The sequence below is a fragment of the Anolis sagrei genome, chromosome 5 (genome assembly GCF_037176765.1).
Source record: "Anolis sagrei isolate rAnoSag1 chromosome 5, rAnoSag1.mat, whole genome shotgun sequence".
NCBI classification, from domain to species: Eukaryota; Metazoa; Chordata; class Lepidosauria; order Squamata; family Dactyloidae; genus Anolis; species Anolis sagrei.
The window spans coordinates 59,643,295-59,660,563 of NC_090025.1; the positions used below are offsets into that span (position 1 = coordinate 59,643,295).

At 39.5% G+C, this 17,269-nt stretch overlaps 1 long non-coding RNA gene across 1 annotated transcript; it reads left to right on the forward strand.

The window, feature by feature from the left end:
- The first annotated feature begins 235 nt into the window (after positions 1-235).
- Positions 236-16,350, forward strand: LOC137097075 (uncharacterized). Its single transcript, XR_010909957.1, has 3 exons — positions 236-323; positions 10,857-10,953; positions 15,909-16,350. It is a non-coding gene; the product is annotated as an uncharacterized lncRNA (long non-coding RNA).
- Positions 16,351-17,269: the final 919 nt, after the last annotated feature.

The following is a 17,269-nucleotide window of genomic DNA, read 5'->3' on the forward strand; positions in this document are numbered from 1 at the left end:
TTTCCTGACATTAAGTCTAGTCATGTCCAAATCTGGGGGGTGGTGCTCATTTCCATTTCTAAATTGAAGAGCCAGCCTTATCCATAGACACTTCCAAGGTCATGTGGTCAGCATGACTGCACGGAGCACCGTTACCTTCCCACACAAGTGGTACCTATTGATCTACTCACATTTGTATGTTTTCGAACTGCTAGGTTGGCAGAATCTGGGGCTAACAGCGGAGCTCACCCCGCTCTCTGGATTTCCACTTGTCAACCTTTCAGTAAGCAAGTTCAGCAGTTCAGCAGTTTAACCTGCTGCGCCACCACAGGACCCCAATCTAGGTAAGACTTTCCAAGAAATTAATGTTTAGGATGCTTTTTAAAGCAATTAACACCAAGATAGTCTCTACCATGCTCTCTCTATCCCTCTATTTATTTATTTATTTATTTATTTATTTGCTTTATTTTTATACCGCATTTTTCAGCCTAAATCGGCGACTCAATGCGGTTTACAATGCAATTTATATAACAATCACAATTAGTTAAAAACACAACATGCACAACAGACAATACAAGACAAAGACAAAACAACGTGGTCATCAACGCCTCAGTAAAATCAGATTCCGTTCTCATAATCCTTCTACCATTCCTTGTTAATTTATACCGTCTTCATGAGTTCAGTTGCATTGTTGACCAAACGCCTGTTCATAGAGCCACATCTTGACCCTCCTCCACATCTTGACCCTCCTCCAGTAACGAAGGGGCCTGCCTGATGTCTACCGGTAGGGCATTCCATAGCCGAGGGGCCACCACCGAGAAGGCCCTGTCTCTCGTCCCCGCCAGCCGCGCCTGCGATGCAGGCGGGATCGAGAGCAGGGCCTCCCCGGACGATCTTAACATCCTCGTCGGTTCATAGGTGGAGATGCGTTTGGAGAGGTAAGCAGGGCCAGAACCGTTTAGGGCTTTATAGGCTAAAGCCAGCACCTTGAATTGTGCCCGGTAGCGGATTGGCAGCCAGTGGAGCTGGTTCAGCAGAGGAGTAGTGTGCTCCTTGAGTGCCGCTCCCGTTAGTAACCTGGCCGCCGAGCGCTGGACCATCTGAAGCTTCCGGGCAGTCTTCAAGGGCAACCCCACGTAGAGTGCGTTGCAGTAATCAATCCGGGATGTAACCAGAGCGTGGACTACCATGGCCAAATCCGACTATCTATTCACTTCCAATTTTGAGGCCTTTTAAGAACTTAACATAGGCCTGTGAAGTTATGTTTAAATATCACTCTTCACGGGCTAAAGAAGAGTGCTATTTGGACGTTGGATGTGAACATTTTTGTGGGGGTGGGATGTTAGAAGAAGGATATCATCCACTAAGTTCTTAGGGAAGGTAAGCTGGTTGGGGGATTCCTAAATGGCATAGCTTCCAACATTTCACATATAGAATCAAGGGCACAACTGGCCAACCATCTCAGAGTATGGTCAGATGACAGAAGGTATTAATGAGGAACCACACACAAATTAGAGAAAATACAGCAGTTGGCTTCTGCCCAGTTCAATGTGAAGGAAGAGCTCATGACTTCTTATCTCTGCCTTCTGAGTTAAATGCAAACTAATTTTGCACTTTGAATAGCAACTTAACTAAGCTGAGTAGAAATAGAAAAATGAAAGGATAAACTGAGATATTTTAGCAGTAGCTGAAAATGTGGGACCACAGATGATCATTCAGGACTATCCCTGCCGACCTGGAATAGTTGCAAGGCATGCAAAGCTAGCTCTTCAAAAGTAACTTTTCCAAGCAATGTCTATAACCTGTAGGAGGATAGACTGGACACAGAGATCATTCAGGAGATGGAGTGGGCTGTAAAACAGAAAGTTTCAATTAGAAAACAAACAAATGGTGATAAACTCAGCTGGGTTAATGATCGTAAGTTCTGGGCAATCAATTGGCTTTTCATGTGGACACAAAGCTATAAAATAGGTAAGGGAGAGTGTATGTTTTTCTGTGATTTGGTTCTCCATAGTGAATCTTCCTGCTTGAAGAAAAAGCACAGGATCCAAACAACAGTTCAAGCAACATTTCTATCACAGAGGGAAGACAATGATGACCTTGCTCAATGAATTTCCCTCTAGCACCTTTTGGCATCATTTTTGAAGCAAATTCAGGAGGAAAAAAGTTCTCTATTTGAACTTATGGGTTCAAAATTCTAATATCAGAGAAATGGCTAATTCATCAAGCATAATTTATTTCCCACAAAAATAACTCAGGTCATACACTTTCTCTAGTAGTAATATTGTAGAGAACGTTCAGTGTTATCTTCTGCAAAACAATCAGACAATTTCAGTTATTTTGGTAGAAATTGTTTCAGTTGTAGAAGAGTGACATGAAAATTGATCTAATGATGGCTATTATTTTCAGCATGTCAGTGCTTAAGGAGCCTAAGAATACTTTCAGTTAGAACATGGATCAGCATATAAAGTATTCTACAAATGGTGTAAAATACATTATTTGGTATTTATGGGAAGATAAGATCGACTTGGTCTACCACTGAGTCTGAGAGTGTGCTTCAGAAATTGATATTATGCATGAATGCAAGCAGAATATTTAATGTTAGAATCATATAGAGACTTATGACCTCTTCTCATGTCCCTTTCAGGCCATGCTGTTTTGTCAGCAGTGAAGTGAAGAACAGATTTGAAGGACTAGATTTAGTAAACAGAGTCCCAGAAGAACTATGGACAGAAGTCCGCGACATTGTTCAGGAGGCAGCAACAAAGTACGTCCCAAAGAAAAAGAAAACCAAGAAGGCAAAATGGTTGTCTGTTGAGACACTGGAAGTAGCCCAAGAAAGGAGGAAAGCAAAAGGAAACAGTGATAAGGGGAGATATGCCCAGTTAAATGCGCAATTCCAGAGGTTAGCCAGAAGAGATAAGGAACTATTTTTAAATAAGCAATGCATGGAAGTGGAAGAAGACAACAGAATAGGAAGGACAAGAGACCTCTTCCAGAAAATTAGAAACAATGGAGGTAAATTTCAGGCAAAAATTGGTATGATAAGAAACAAAGATCGCAGGGACCTAACAGAAGCTAAAGAGATCAAGAGAAGGTGGTGAGACTATACAGAAGATCTGTATACGAAGGATAATAATATCAAGGATAGTTTTGATGGTGTGATGAATGAATTAGAACCAGACATCCTGAGGAGTGAGGTTGAATGGGCCTTGAGAAGCATTGCTAACAACAAGGCAGCAAGAGACGACGGGATCCCAGCTGAACTGTTTAAAATCTTAAAAGATGATGTTGTCAAGGTGATGCATGCCATATGCCAGCAAATATGGAAAACACAAGAATGGCCATCAGACTGGAAAAAAATCCACTTATATCCCCATACCAAAAAAGGGAAATGTGAAAGACTGCTCCAACTTCCGTACAGTGGCCCTTATTTCTCATGCCAGTAAGGTAATGCTCAAGATCCTGCAAGGAAGACTCCAGCAATACATGGAGTGAGAGTTGCCAGATGTTCAAGCTGGGTTTAGAAAAGGCAGAGGAACGAGAGACCAGATTGCCAATATCCGCTGGATAATGGAGAAAGGCAGGGAGTTTCAGAAAAAACATCTACTTCTGCTTCATTGACTATTCTAAAGCCTTTGACTGTGTGGATCATAATAAATTGTGGCAAGTTCTTGGTGGGATGGGCATACCAAGCCACCTTGTCTCTCTCCTGAGGGATCTGTACAGGGACCAAGTAGCAACAGTAAGAACTGACCACGGAACAACAGACTGATTCAAGATTGGGAAAGGCATACGGCAAGGCTGCATACTCTCACCCAAACTTTTTAATGTGTATGCAGAACACATCATGCAATGTGCGGGGCTTGATGAATGCAAAGCTGGGGTGAAAATTGCTGGAAGAAACATTAACAACCTCAGATATGCAGATGACACCACTCTGATGGCCGAAAGCAAGGAGGAGCTGAGGAGCCTTCTAATCAAGGTGAAAGAAGAAAGCGCAAAAGCCGGGTTGCAGCTAAACATCAAAAAAACCAAGATTATGGCAACAAGAATGATTGACAACTGGAAAATAGAGGGAGAAATTGTGGAGGCCGTGACAGACTTTGTATTTCTAGGTGCAAAGATTACTGCAGATGCAGACTGTGGCCAGGAAATCAGAAGACGCTTACTTCTTGGGAGGAGAGCAATGTCCAATCTCGATAAAATAGTAAAGAGTAGAGACATCACACTGGCAACAAAGATCCGCATAGTCAAAGCCATGGTATTCCCTGTAGTCACCTACGAATGTGAGAGCTGGACCTTAGGGAAGGCTGAGCGAAGGAAGATAGATGCTTTTGAATTGTGGTGTTGGAGGAAAGTTCTGAGAGTGCCTTGGACTGCGAGCAGATCCAACCAGTCCATCCTCCAGGAAATAAAGCCCGACTGCTCACTTGAGGGAAAGATACTAGAGACAAAGTTGAAGTACTTTGGCCACATCATGAGGGGACAGCAAAGCCTAGAGAAGACAATTATGCTGGGGAAAGTAGAAGGAAAAAGGAAGAGGGGCCGACCAAGGGCAAGATGGATGGATGGCATCCTTGAAGTGACTGGACTGACCTTGAAGGAGCTGGGGGTGGTGACGGCCGACAGGGAGCTCTGGCGTGGGCTGGTCCATGAGGTCATGAAGAGTTGGAGACGACTGAACGAATGAACAACAACAACAATCTGTGTGTGAGGGTTTTCTGTAGACTGTGTGACCCAGTTGTTGATCTGGTTTGTGGATGACTAGGACATTTAGAAAAGGCAATTTTCCTTCATTTTCTTTTTCCATGGTGAATTGGATGTTTGGGTTGATACTGTTAAGGTGGTCCAGGAACCTGTTCAGTTCTTCTTCTCCATGGCTCCAAATAGTGAAGGTGTCATCCACATATCTGAACCATATAGTGGGCTTTTTCATTGCTGTTTCCAGGGCTTGTTTTTCAGATTGTTCCATGTAGAAATTTTCTATGACTGGGCTGAGAGGGCTCCCCATTGTTACTCAATTTTTCTGTTCATAGGATTTATTATCCAACTGATGACATATCTACCCTGCCTTTCTCAACCCCTGAGGGGACTCAAGGTGGTTATCTGTTACAATAGGCCATCCATGAGATTTTGAATCTCTTCAGAATCCTAATTCCCTTAATCTTCTCATGTCAAGCTGTAAAAGTCCGAGAACCCAGAAATACTGTGCAACATGCATATCCACAAGATTGGTGTCTGATTTTATGTAATCACATCTGGCAAAATATTCCTATATAGGCATTTTCTAGGTCCTAGAGCAACTCTATGATATTCTTGGGCAATATGCCCTTCATTTCATTATTATCTCCAGTTTCACATATCCATGCAAAATCTGGGACTGTATCTCTCATGGATACAGAGATCATACTGTATAGAAAAAAATAAAGAACGTTGAAATCAGTGACAATCACTGGCATTGTAGTGATTCCCAATAATATGTTCCAATAAACATTGTTTTGTTTCTGACCTTGAAGGTATAGGGTGGAAAAATACAGTGTTTGATCAGAAGATGTGATAGGTGGGCTTCATTTGCCTTTATACAAACTTTGTATCCTGCTTGTTTAATGACAGGCCATCTTCCAATACATGGTAAGGTTTTTATGATAACATTTTAATAACAAGGAGACTGAAATAAATACATTTTTATATGGCCAGATGACACTTTGAATCTGTCAAAAGGAATCTAAACCATTGAAGGAATAGACCTGATCTCCAATACAAGAATCAACTGGTGGGAGTTACAAAATAAGACATATTCTCAGCCCCATGAATGGTTTCAAGTCTTCTCTTCCTCTTGTATTAGTTATTCGTGTCCCAGGAGACATTGTTAAATGAAAGAGGGTGGATGTCCTCCCTGTATTCAACATATTGATGAATATTTAAAAATAGTGAAATCTTGTATCATAATAGCGAAGTAGTTCCAAATAGGTGTCCATGGTGAAGAAAAGAAAGATTAAAATGGGAAAGTGAATGAGACCAAACTCCCATGTTGTTTCCAACAGAAAACCTGAATTCCATACCCTCGATAATATTGTAGTTCTTTATTGAGGAAGACATGTTCTCAAAATGTGATTCTGTTGATTATTAGAGTTGTGTACAGAATTTGTTTTTCCCTTTCCATTTGGGTATTTTGTTCCGCATGAAAATCAGCTCAACACAAAAGCAAGCTGGAACTGACCCCAGCTCCAAGCCTGCTTTTGTCTGCAGCCAAGCATCTCCCAGAAGAACTTGCCTCCTTTGCAAGTGCGTATGTGATGTTCAGGCCCAGAAAGCATACCTGCCAGTACCTGCAGCTGAGCATCTCTAGAGTAAGAGGTGCTTGGCTGTAGGCACTGGCAGGCTGGTGCACTTTCTGGACCTGCATGCCACACACACAATCTCTTTCTCCCATAATGTTCTGGTTTTAAAAAATGGATCTTTTGGGGCCACAAACCAAAAACAAAAATCTGCCCTCCCTATTTTGGGAGGCTCCCAAAAATGGATTGGGGGCCACCACCGAAAGCCGGTGGGCCAAGGTTTACCCCAAATGCACAACCCTATTGGATCTGTTGTTAACTGCTTATTGTGATAGGAATCGTTCTTTTATTTTTACTTTTGTTGTAATATTGTTTTAGTTACTTAGTTCTGCACTGTTTTGGTGAAAAGCAGAGACATGTTTCAAACACATACAAAAATGAGAATTGCAGTATCAGATTTCAGTTGCCTTATACAATGTAAACTTTTGTCACTGCTTTTATGAATTGTTTGAGAATACCATTCTATCTTCAAGCTTGTTGCATCGATCACAACATGTAAAAATTACTTTTTTGAATGTCATCTCCAAGAATCCCATAGAGGCATGGTCAGTAAATAAACTGGTTAGGGAATTCAGGGACAGGTGATTCCTAAACATATTTTTTCCCTGCTCTGGTCTTGATTTATACTGAATGTCATTCTACTTGCCCCTAAATGTCTTTAAACTTATATTTATTTAGCCCAAGAGGAAGTCATCCTTGGCAGATATTACATACTGAAAATATTCTTACCAGAATTTTTATCAGAATCAGCTGTTATTCTATGTTGAATAGTATTGCATTTATGGGGTCCAAACATTTTTGTTTGGATTGTTATTTGTTAATCACAAAACTTCAATGATAACTCAATGATAAATGTATACTATTGGATTCCAAATGAAATATAAAAGCTTTTTGCTGGTTTTAGCTGCTGGCAAGTTGACTTAAACATAATGTGGGTTGAGTATCCTTTATTCAGAATTCCAAAATCTGAAATACTCCAAAATCCAACATTGTCCATATTGGTGGCTGAAAGAGTGACACCTTTGCTTTCTGATGGTGCAGAAAGCTGGAAGGCATCAATAGATCTAAAATAATTTGGGAAATTTATTGAATTTTTAGTATGGGGCAAGAAAAACTGGGGAGATACTTTAAAGTTTTGTTTTCCAAAGTTAAGAATTGCTATCATGGCTCTGCAGATTGGCATTATATTGTTTGTCTAAAGATAAAGGTTAAGGTTTTCCCCTGACATTAAGTGCAGTCATGTCTGACTCTGGGGGTTGGTGCTCATCTCCATTTCTAAGCGGAAGAGTCGGCATTGTCTGTAGACACCTCCAAGTTCGTGTGTCCGGTATGACTGCATGGAGCACTGTTACCTTCCCGCCGGAGCCATACCTATTGATCTACTCACATTTGCATGTTTTCAAACTGCTAGGTTAACAGAAGCTGGGGCTAACAGTGGTAGCTCACACCGCTCCCAGGATTTGAACCTGTGACCTTTCGGTCAGCAAATTCAACAGCTCAGAACATTACTTTTCCACTCCCTGCCACTGAGTTAATTGAGTTTAAACTGCTGTTGCATTTTAAAATCTGTTTACAGCATTTGAAGTAAGCTGAGAGGGGGGGGGGAGTGGGAGGCAGCTCAAGAAATTGGGACATTTTAAAGCAGCTGAAAAATAGGATTTTGGAGGATTACCTGGGACTGCCAAATAGATAGAGTTGGATGTTTTGATTTTATATAATATATATTGTAAAAAGTGCAAGTTACCCTTTTTCCAATTCTTGCCTAAACCAAGTACCCATTTCTATATTTTCAAAAGATTAATGCCCCAAGTAAATCTCCTTTAGTATTTCTTGATGTATTCTGCTTTTATTTGAGATCTGTTTAGAAAAGCATAAACATTTCAGCATGAATGATATCTGAATGGACAACCATCATTGCTATCTATTAACATGTCAATCAATGTGGTTAAATCCCCTCCTCCAAATAGGAGGTTTGCTATGAATAAAAAAGTGATTCATTGTCCTGAATTGTGGTACAGCACATGCCTCGTCCTATGTGAGTGAGTTTGGGAAATATTTGTTACCTCTATAGTTTGCCATTTATACAGCCAGAGTATCTTCTTTCTTTTGTAAGAACATGAAGGAGAGAGTGATTGCTGCTAAGCTACAAAATTTCTCAGCCAGTTCCAAGTTATTTTACAAAATACAAAGGAGTCTGTTTTGGCATGACTAGCAACAGGTTCTTTTAGCAATTCTTCATAGGCATTCACTGTCTTTTCTCCATTGAAAAGTAGAACTGAACAAAGCTAAAGAAAGGAAAACATAGAGGCAAACAATACAACTAGATTGAATTTCTCCACATTTCCATACATTGCCTAAGTTTTTTACACGTAAAAAAATTCTAATTTTGCACTCTGTTGCTTCATCACAATTATTTCTGCTGATTCTAAAAACCCAAAGCTGTCATGATATAATCCTTTCTTCATCATGGAGTCCAAGCTCTCCTCCAATGATGGGAGGGATAAGAAACCCTTGATGTGCCACATTACAAATTCTCTGAATGTGAATTGTCTCTCTAATAATAAAAGCTGAGGCATCAGTTAGAAAAGTAAGTCCCTCTCTTCTCTCCTACAACTGAAGTAATGAATACTGTATGGCTGAATGTTTCATGAGATACCCAGAAGGAAGAAAGTAGTCCAGGGCTATCAACCATTCTGTCAAGCAGCTACAGAGACATAGGGTATTATTATTATTATTATTTGAAACACAACACGATGAGTCCACAGCAGACAAGATCACTCTGCTGGCTGTTGTATTGGATCACACATCAGACACTTCCCAAGTGTTTAGGACTGTGTGATGTATCGGCAAATAATGCATGCAGATCCCATTATGGTGGCCTTCTGCAGCTGGCAGATGGTAATATTGTCAGTGCGAATTGTGTTTAAGTGCAGGCCAAGATCTTTAGGCACTGCACCCAGTGTGCCGATCACCATTGGGACCACTTTTACTGGCTTGTGCCAGAGTCTTTGCAGTTCAATCTTTAAATCCTCAGTTCATGACAGTTTGGTTCTGTGGCATTGAAAATTTCTGCTGCTTCTGAAGTTGTTTTGCTTCCAGTTGCCCTACAGGCCCATGCCCTGGTTGCTCAGCAGTGGGTCCTGGTTCTTGTTGCCCATTTATCAACACGTGCCCAGGAGAAGCACTCACCATGGTCCTTATTATTATTATTATTATTATTATTATTATTATTATTATTACTCACCTCTCCTTGTGGCCCAGCACAGTCAAAACACACACATATTGCAAAAATTATATAAGCACACATGGAAAAGTATGATGCTCTTGATAATCATGCACTGGGTTCAAGGAAATCATGTAGTCAAGACTCAAACTATACCCAATATACTGTTTTGTGGAATCAGAAATATTGCGAGACTGAGCAATATGACTTGGTTAATCGATCAGAAGGAGATGCAATGACTGACATAAGATAATCAACCAAATGATTTGTATTTAGAGGAATCATTTACCTTGCAGAGGTAGAGAAGGAACTAATAGAGACTGGCTGTAATCCTCCTGTGTGGACCACTGTGCTGACTGAACTAAGCTGAAGGGAATTGCATTGTTGTAATTTTTTTCTCTGGACTCCTTCTCAGAAGCTTTGAAACCTCAACAGATTTGGAGGGGCGGGGGCAAAATCTGTTGTGTTATTAGAAACACAGTCCAATGAGCAAAATACATTTTACACATTTCTATGCCACACAAAGACATAGAACAGGGATCAGAAGATGGAACTCCAGATGAAAAGAAAAGAAGTACTGGTTGCCTTGTGTTCAACTATGTGTAGGTTTGTACATTAATATATTTGCAAGTTGACCTTACAGTACACAAAGGAAAATTGAAAGAATTACTATTATATACTAATACTAATGGTAGAGATAGATATTTTGTCAAAATTGCAGTCTAGGGGTAGGTAAAATATTCTCTAAAATATTGGACCACAAATTTTGTCATTCATGGCCACTACTTCTCCTATTTAAGGACCACATCAGACAGAGATCCATAAACTGGGGGCAGTGAGGCAAATCCATAAGGCAGCAGGGGAAACAGTCGGGCAGCACCCTGCATCATCCTCCCTTACAATCCCATGGCATTTCCTGTCTGTCCCCGCCTTCATCCTGCACTGTCCCTAGCTTAGTCAATAAGAACATGGGTAGTCACCAGTGTTCTCAGGGCAGTCTCTGAACCTGCTGAAAAGATGGAGCTGGGATAGAGCCCTGTCAGATGTAGCTCTACATCATGTGGTGGGCTCCATCCTGGCTGCATCTTGGCAGTAACCTGGGACAAGGAAAAAGTCCCATCTGGTGAAGTCCTAGGATTCATGAGAGTTAAGGAACAAGTTGCCCTCACCTATTGTATTCTATGGGCCTCTTTTTTTCACTACAGATGTTCCATTCTTACTGCAGATTCAGAACAGTACTTTTTGTTTATCGCTCCTATTTACTCTTGCTTACTATTTCTGATCTTTTCTCATTGATGTTTTATGTCTTCAAGTTGATTTGGACTTGTGGATTTCCTTGTCAAGAATAGTCCCAAGTTTGCCGCTGTTGTCCCTTAAGGCTAAAAGAGTGTGATTGATCAATGCTACCAGGCAAGTATGCATGACTGCATGATGATTAAATCTCTGGTCTTAGTCTAACACTCAGACAACTATACCACATAGGCAGGCTGATTTTTACCTTCTGAAAAAATCACTTCCAGTATGGATACAGGGGCTCAACAATATTCCTTTCAGCTATTCTTAGTGAGGTAGAACAGCACACCAAACTTTCCAGTGTACCATTGAGAAGCCATGAACAATTAATGTCCATAGCAGGTCCCCATGAAAGAACTATAAAAGTTATTGCCACTTTGTTAACCTTATGCAACAGCTGTTCTTTTATGGTTTAGAAGTGTCGTACAAAAATATTGGAATAAGACCCATGAAACCTTTTCCCCAGCATTCTAAAATGTCTTTGCTAAAACCGGTTACTAGTAAATCTATATGGCACATTGCAAATCATGGATTTTAAATTACTCATGAACGTACATTTCTGTTAACAATTATTATTTATAGTAACTTTGAATTATGTCTTCTGTGTTCTTTTCCATGCAAAATTTGGTTTCTGCATATATTCAACATTAACATTGCAGAGTTTGTTTTGCTTTCAATACAGAGAAAGTGTCTGGCATGACTTCAGTGTAAAAAATATATAAATCTCAGTAAATAAATTATGTATTCTGAATTAGATAAAAACGTAGAAAATGCAATTATCTACATCGATTGCACATTTGCTTGCATTTAAAAAATCCATTAGATAATTTATTGCTGAAGAAAACATTGTCTTGAAGCTTATCCCATCTTTTCTTTTACAAGGTAAGTATAGAAATCCACTCATATTTTGCATCTGAAATAGCAGAATGGTGCTCAGCTGTTGTTGCCTTGTTTTTCTGGTCAAGCTGAGAATAACAAAAAATGTTTAAGAAGCAGAGAGTGTGAGAGTCCTTTTCTCTAGAAAACAATCTGTAGTGCCTTCAAGCAAGTGTAAGTATGGCCTTAGACTTATATCATAAGTTATAGGCTCTGGGAAGGAAGGGGAAGGGGGCAGGTTCCTTTTCTCCTCCCTCACCTTGGTACCTTGGAATCCCAGCCAACATCACTGTATGTGACCTGTGTCATGGCTGGAGAAGGCAGGGGGTGGGGTGGGGACAGCTGACCAGCAGGAATAGCTGTTGAGAATAACCGTCTGTAATGCTGTTCAAAGGACTAGGGGCTTTTCTATATTAACTCATTTTTCTTTGCTGCTTATGCAGCCTCATTGCTCAATTGCTTCCATTTTTTTATGTTGGGTCATGTATAGATAACTAACCTGAATCCTATTTGTAGTTCTGACTACATGTTTCACTTGGCCTGAGGAATAAATGGAAACCAATTGTCATGCCCCGCAAATACCCTCACCATTTACCCCTAGTTTTTAGTTAGAGGGATTAATATTTTATGTACAGTTTCTGGCGGCAGGGGGGGGGGTCAATCTAGACAGCCTCCATTGCCCTTCCCCTTTAAGAAAATAATCCCTTCAGGGGCAGAGCTTCAGGCAAGGCATTTCTAGTTCTTGGTAGAGTCAGGTTTTTCATGACTAGAAGGTGAAGGGAGACTGGAAAGTCTACAAAATATAGCATCCAGCCAGAGGTGTATTCAAGTCTAGTTGAAGCTGCATTCAAGTTCAATCAGAGCTATATCAAAATCAGAGCTATATCAAAATCAAAGTCAAAATATTGAGACCATCTTACAGACAGTCGAACACCGTACAAGAAAGAGACAATAAAAAGAAATAAATATGCAAGAGCCTCAGTTAAGCTAGAACTGTGTCTATCTCTCAAAGACTTTGCATCTCCTCATAAAGACTTCGTCAGGAGGAGAGAAAATCTAAAATTCCTGTCAGTTAATAACTTGTTTGATTCAATAATATAGTCTCCAATCTGTTCCTTGCACAGTCAGTTCATCTTCCAAGTAGTTAAGATAGCGTGGGGGGCAGAACACCAATACAATAGAAACCAATGGAATTGTATAAATGTTGATTCATCATCATCATCATCATCATCATCACTTTATTTCTTAATTAGTCGCTCTCCACCAAAGTGCTCCGAGCGACTTACAATTTTAAATAGCTTATACACAATATAAAACATTCAATATAAAAACATTCAACATAAAAACATTCAGCAGTGACTATGGCAAAATTTGATCCGATTACTGGCGAAGATGAAAAAAGGCCTGCTTACTTATGGCAGTGATCTGGGCCTCCATCGCCAGCGATGATTCATTATTCAATAACTGATGCAATGGATCTACTCTATCTAGCACTAGAATTCAGATGTTGACTTTCTCAGACACCAACCGTCACACACAGACATACATGTCCTGGTCTTTTGTCTGGACTTTGTAGACCATATGGTGCTTCTGCTGTATGTCAAAGCCATATTTTTGATTGAGCTTGAAGCTGCAGGCCAAAAAAATACTGCAGGAAGGGCTCATCTTTATCAGGGAAGAAATATAGCTTCTTTGTTTTGTTTTGTTTTTTTCTGCTAGAAGAGGCAGCAATAGAAGCTATGTTAGCAGCCTGACAACATTTGGATCTGAATTTCAGAAGTTTTGATTTCCCAATCTTCAGGCTGAAGGATTTGAAACCTTTATCTCAAATCATCCCTTCACTTTCTACTTCTCTGATCTAAAATATCTCTTTAAGTGATTAGCAATGAAGTACCTAGGTCTGGTAGTTATGTCAGTAGAAAAGCAGATTCTAGATGGTGTGGCAGATATTAATGTCATAATATTTGACTTTGATTATATATATTGCCAGTTAGGATATGCTCATGGATGTTCAGCTACCACCATTTCTTTCTTTCTTTGTAATATTTTATCCTTCTTTTCATCAACTGAACCCAAGACAGCTCCTCGCCACCTAATCTTTTTAAAATCACTATCAGGTTGAAATAAAAGTGGAGAACACAGTGCCATGCAATGAGATTTATGGCAATGTAGCTCTCCCAGTATCTCCTATCCAAATCTCTTAACATTACACCATACTGGGTTTCTCTGTATGTAGGCATATCTAAAATGACAATATCGGTATAGAAAATGACAAAACAGTTGGTGGCATACTACAGCTGTACTCTATAGATCAGGCATGGGGAACCTTCGGCTCTCCAGGTGTGGTGGACTTCAACTCCCACAATTCCTTGAGGCCAAGGTAAGCCTTTGGGGTGAATGCCGAGCCTCAAGGAATTGTGGGAGTTGAAGTCCACCACACCTGGAGAGCCGAAGGTTCCTGACCCCTGCTATAGATGAATTGGCCATGCTGAAAAGTAGAAGTCAATGGAGCTGCTTTTGACACAGCAGCAAGAAGTTTCATAAGGTTCAAGAGAAGCTGAGCAAGTTTTCCTGTTGCTTTGGTAGAGCAGAGTCAAAAAGAAACAAAGCAGAAGTGGATGTGGAAGTAGCAAAACAAAATAAAATAGGAAGCTATTTTATATCAGGTCAGGTTACTGTTGCAGCTGGCTAATAGATTTGTAATGGTTTTCCATCAGCAATATTCCCTCAGACCTACCCAAAGACTCCAGGAATGACATGCAAAATATGTGTTTTCAAGTGTAACAGCAACAGAATGCCTACCACTTTTTGCATTTTAATTAAAAATGCATAAATGTTTAAAGGGTAAAACTTGAAATGTAAAAATGTATGTTACATCTATCAGAGTTAACCTCAGTTAAATATGCTGACTGGCCTCAGACCACATTGTAGAGTAATTCTGAATTAAATACATGTAAATAAAATGACTCCTTTATTACTCAAAGTAATCAATGCACTAAATAGAACATTGCTTTTAATGAGAATGCACACACAGGAATACTTAAGTTCAGAACTAATTTGAGAGGCTTCCAAAGGAATATTAAACTAAATTGGGGTCATTCTCCAGATAAAGACGTAAACACTGGGCAAGAGATATTGCTTGGAATCTGCTGAATCAACCAGGTTAAAAAAAAGCTAAATTAACTCCAGGGACTATGACATGGTATTCAAACTTGCCAGGAAGTTGTTAGTCAGTTTCTCCCCATTTAGTTCAAAGGATGAAGCCAAATCACTTGTTTTATTTTTCATTTTTCAAGATGTGTGTGTGTAAAGAGAGAATATGACATATTTGATACGATATTAAATAATAAATAAAATAAAATGATGTTATCACGAAACCCAATCAGGGTATGCAAAGAACTGAATCCATTAGTACAAATGAAGATAACCTGCCTCATAGTTGTTAAAAAAAAGATAAGTCTTTTTTCAGAATAACACCCCTCCCCCCAAAAAAATGTAGTGGCCTATTTCACACAATAGGGAATAACTGTGAGAATAACTATATGTATGTCTATTCAACACAATTCAACAAGGTTTGGCTTGAAAAATGAAGGATTACATTCAACCAAATTAGCAAGATGTGCCTGTGCAAAGCATAGTTGCTGTTGACAAGTGAACCATGGAGCCTGTCTTTTATTGAGTTTTGTTCAGTTCAATAATGTATGAAAATGACAACAGGAAATGTATTATACTTATACATATGGATGGGATAGTCATGCATGAACATCCTGGACATGAAAAACTACTTAATCATTTTACCCAGACAATACCATTGTACATTGTTCTCAAAACAGCTCTAAACACCAGCGACTATTGCACTGGGATCCAATTCCACTGGTATCTTCTGAAATGTCATGAATATGCATTCACATCCCTACAGCCACCGGACTAATTATCAGCAATTGTCAGAGGTTATGTAGCATGACCATAGTACTTACTAATCAATTCAGGAACATATTATTCATAGCAACATACTGAAGGTTGGGTTAAAAACTATATTGCTGCCTAGTTATTGTTACAATGAAAATATAATTTCATTTAGTCAGAATGAGTGTAATTTGGGAGCAATTTATTTTTTTCAGAGAATAATTATGTCAAATATTTTAGGTTGTATTATCGCTTCCTTTCACTCTCAATTGTCTTTGTGTGTTTTGCAGACAAAGCAACTAACAGACAGCAAAAAGTGCTTGGAGAAAATGATCACAATTCGAGGAAAGTGAAACATATTTGCACCTATTGCTTTCACTGGGCTTTCCCATTCCTACGGTGTTATGCTCCCTGACCTGGAAGGAAGTCCCACTGAATGAAGTTGGAATTGTTTCTGCATAAATATGCAAAGGATTGTTCTGCACATCTCTATTGGATTGAGGCCATATGTTTTAGCAAGCTTTTTGAGCAATTGAGATGTCATTTTGAATCCTCTGCTGCTGTGAATGAAAGAAAACGTAAACACTTCATGAACTAGTCTTCACAAAGGAATTCTAACCAATTCAATAAGATCATCATTTGGTATATAGCTCCATAGGGAAATTCTATTGATTCCATTTTCAAATTCCAAAATTTGTTTTAAGTTACATTTTGCATATATCTAAATACCATATTAAATACCATATTTACCCTTGTAGAAAGCTGACCCTGTTACTGAAATGATAAGTATTTGGCACTGCCATTATCTTCTGTTTCCTTCAGTGTTACGTCCACATATATTTTTGTCAGCCTTTTAATATATTTTATCATACGATTGGAAGCATTTTCTTTAAATTTATTACTGAAGTTGCATAGTAGTCTATACTGTAGAACTCATTATTTTAATATAGGAAATTGTTCAGTGCACCGAAATCACCTTTCTTGCAATCTTAAATTTCCTGAAAATGTATTATATTCACCAGTTTTGACCTATGATTTTCTGCTGCTACTCCTTGGATTTTCACTATTTATGTAACCATTGACTATGTAATAAAATATTAGGCAGTAATTGTAAACATATTCTTAAAACAAAAGTGACAAGCCCTGCCAAGAAGGTATTTGGGGTGGGAGAGGAGCATAAGCATTACGGCATATGACATACTTCTTACTTTGTTGGTTTTGTTATTTTGTTGGGGCTTAGGAGAAAAGACCCCTGACATCTAGATACACATAGTCATCCATATCAGCAACCAAATAGCAGTCTGTGCTGATCCGGGTTTATAAAACCCAGGTTGGTGTGGACTGTAGTCCACACACCAGCCGCAAAAACCCGTGCTTTTCATGGGGGTGTCTAGATGTCCTCCTGGTACCTACCAGGAGGACAGAGAAACTCCCGAGACCCCTCCCACCCAAAGCCTTTTAAAATCAAATAACTTACTGGACTGGCATTTCCCTGCCGTCGGCCCTGTTCTGATGTGTAGCAATGACACGCCAGTGAATTTCCTCCCCCTCCCCTTCTTCTGGCATGTAGTTGCTAAGTGCAAGGAGAGGGCTGGCAGCAGGAAAATGCTGGATCGGTAAGTTATTTTATTTTAAAAGGCTTTTTGGGAGG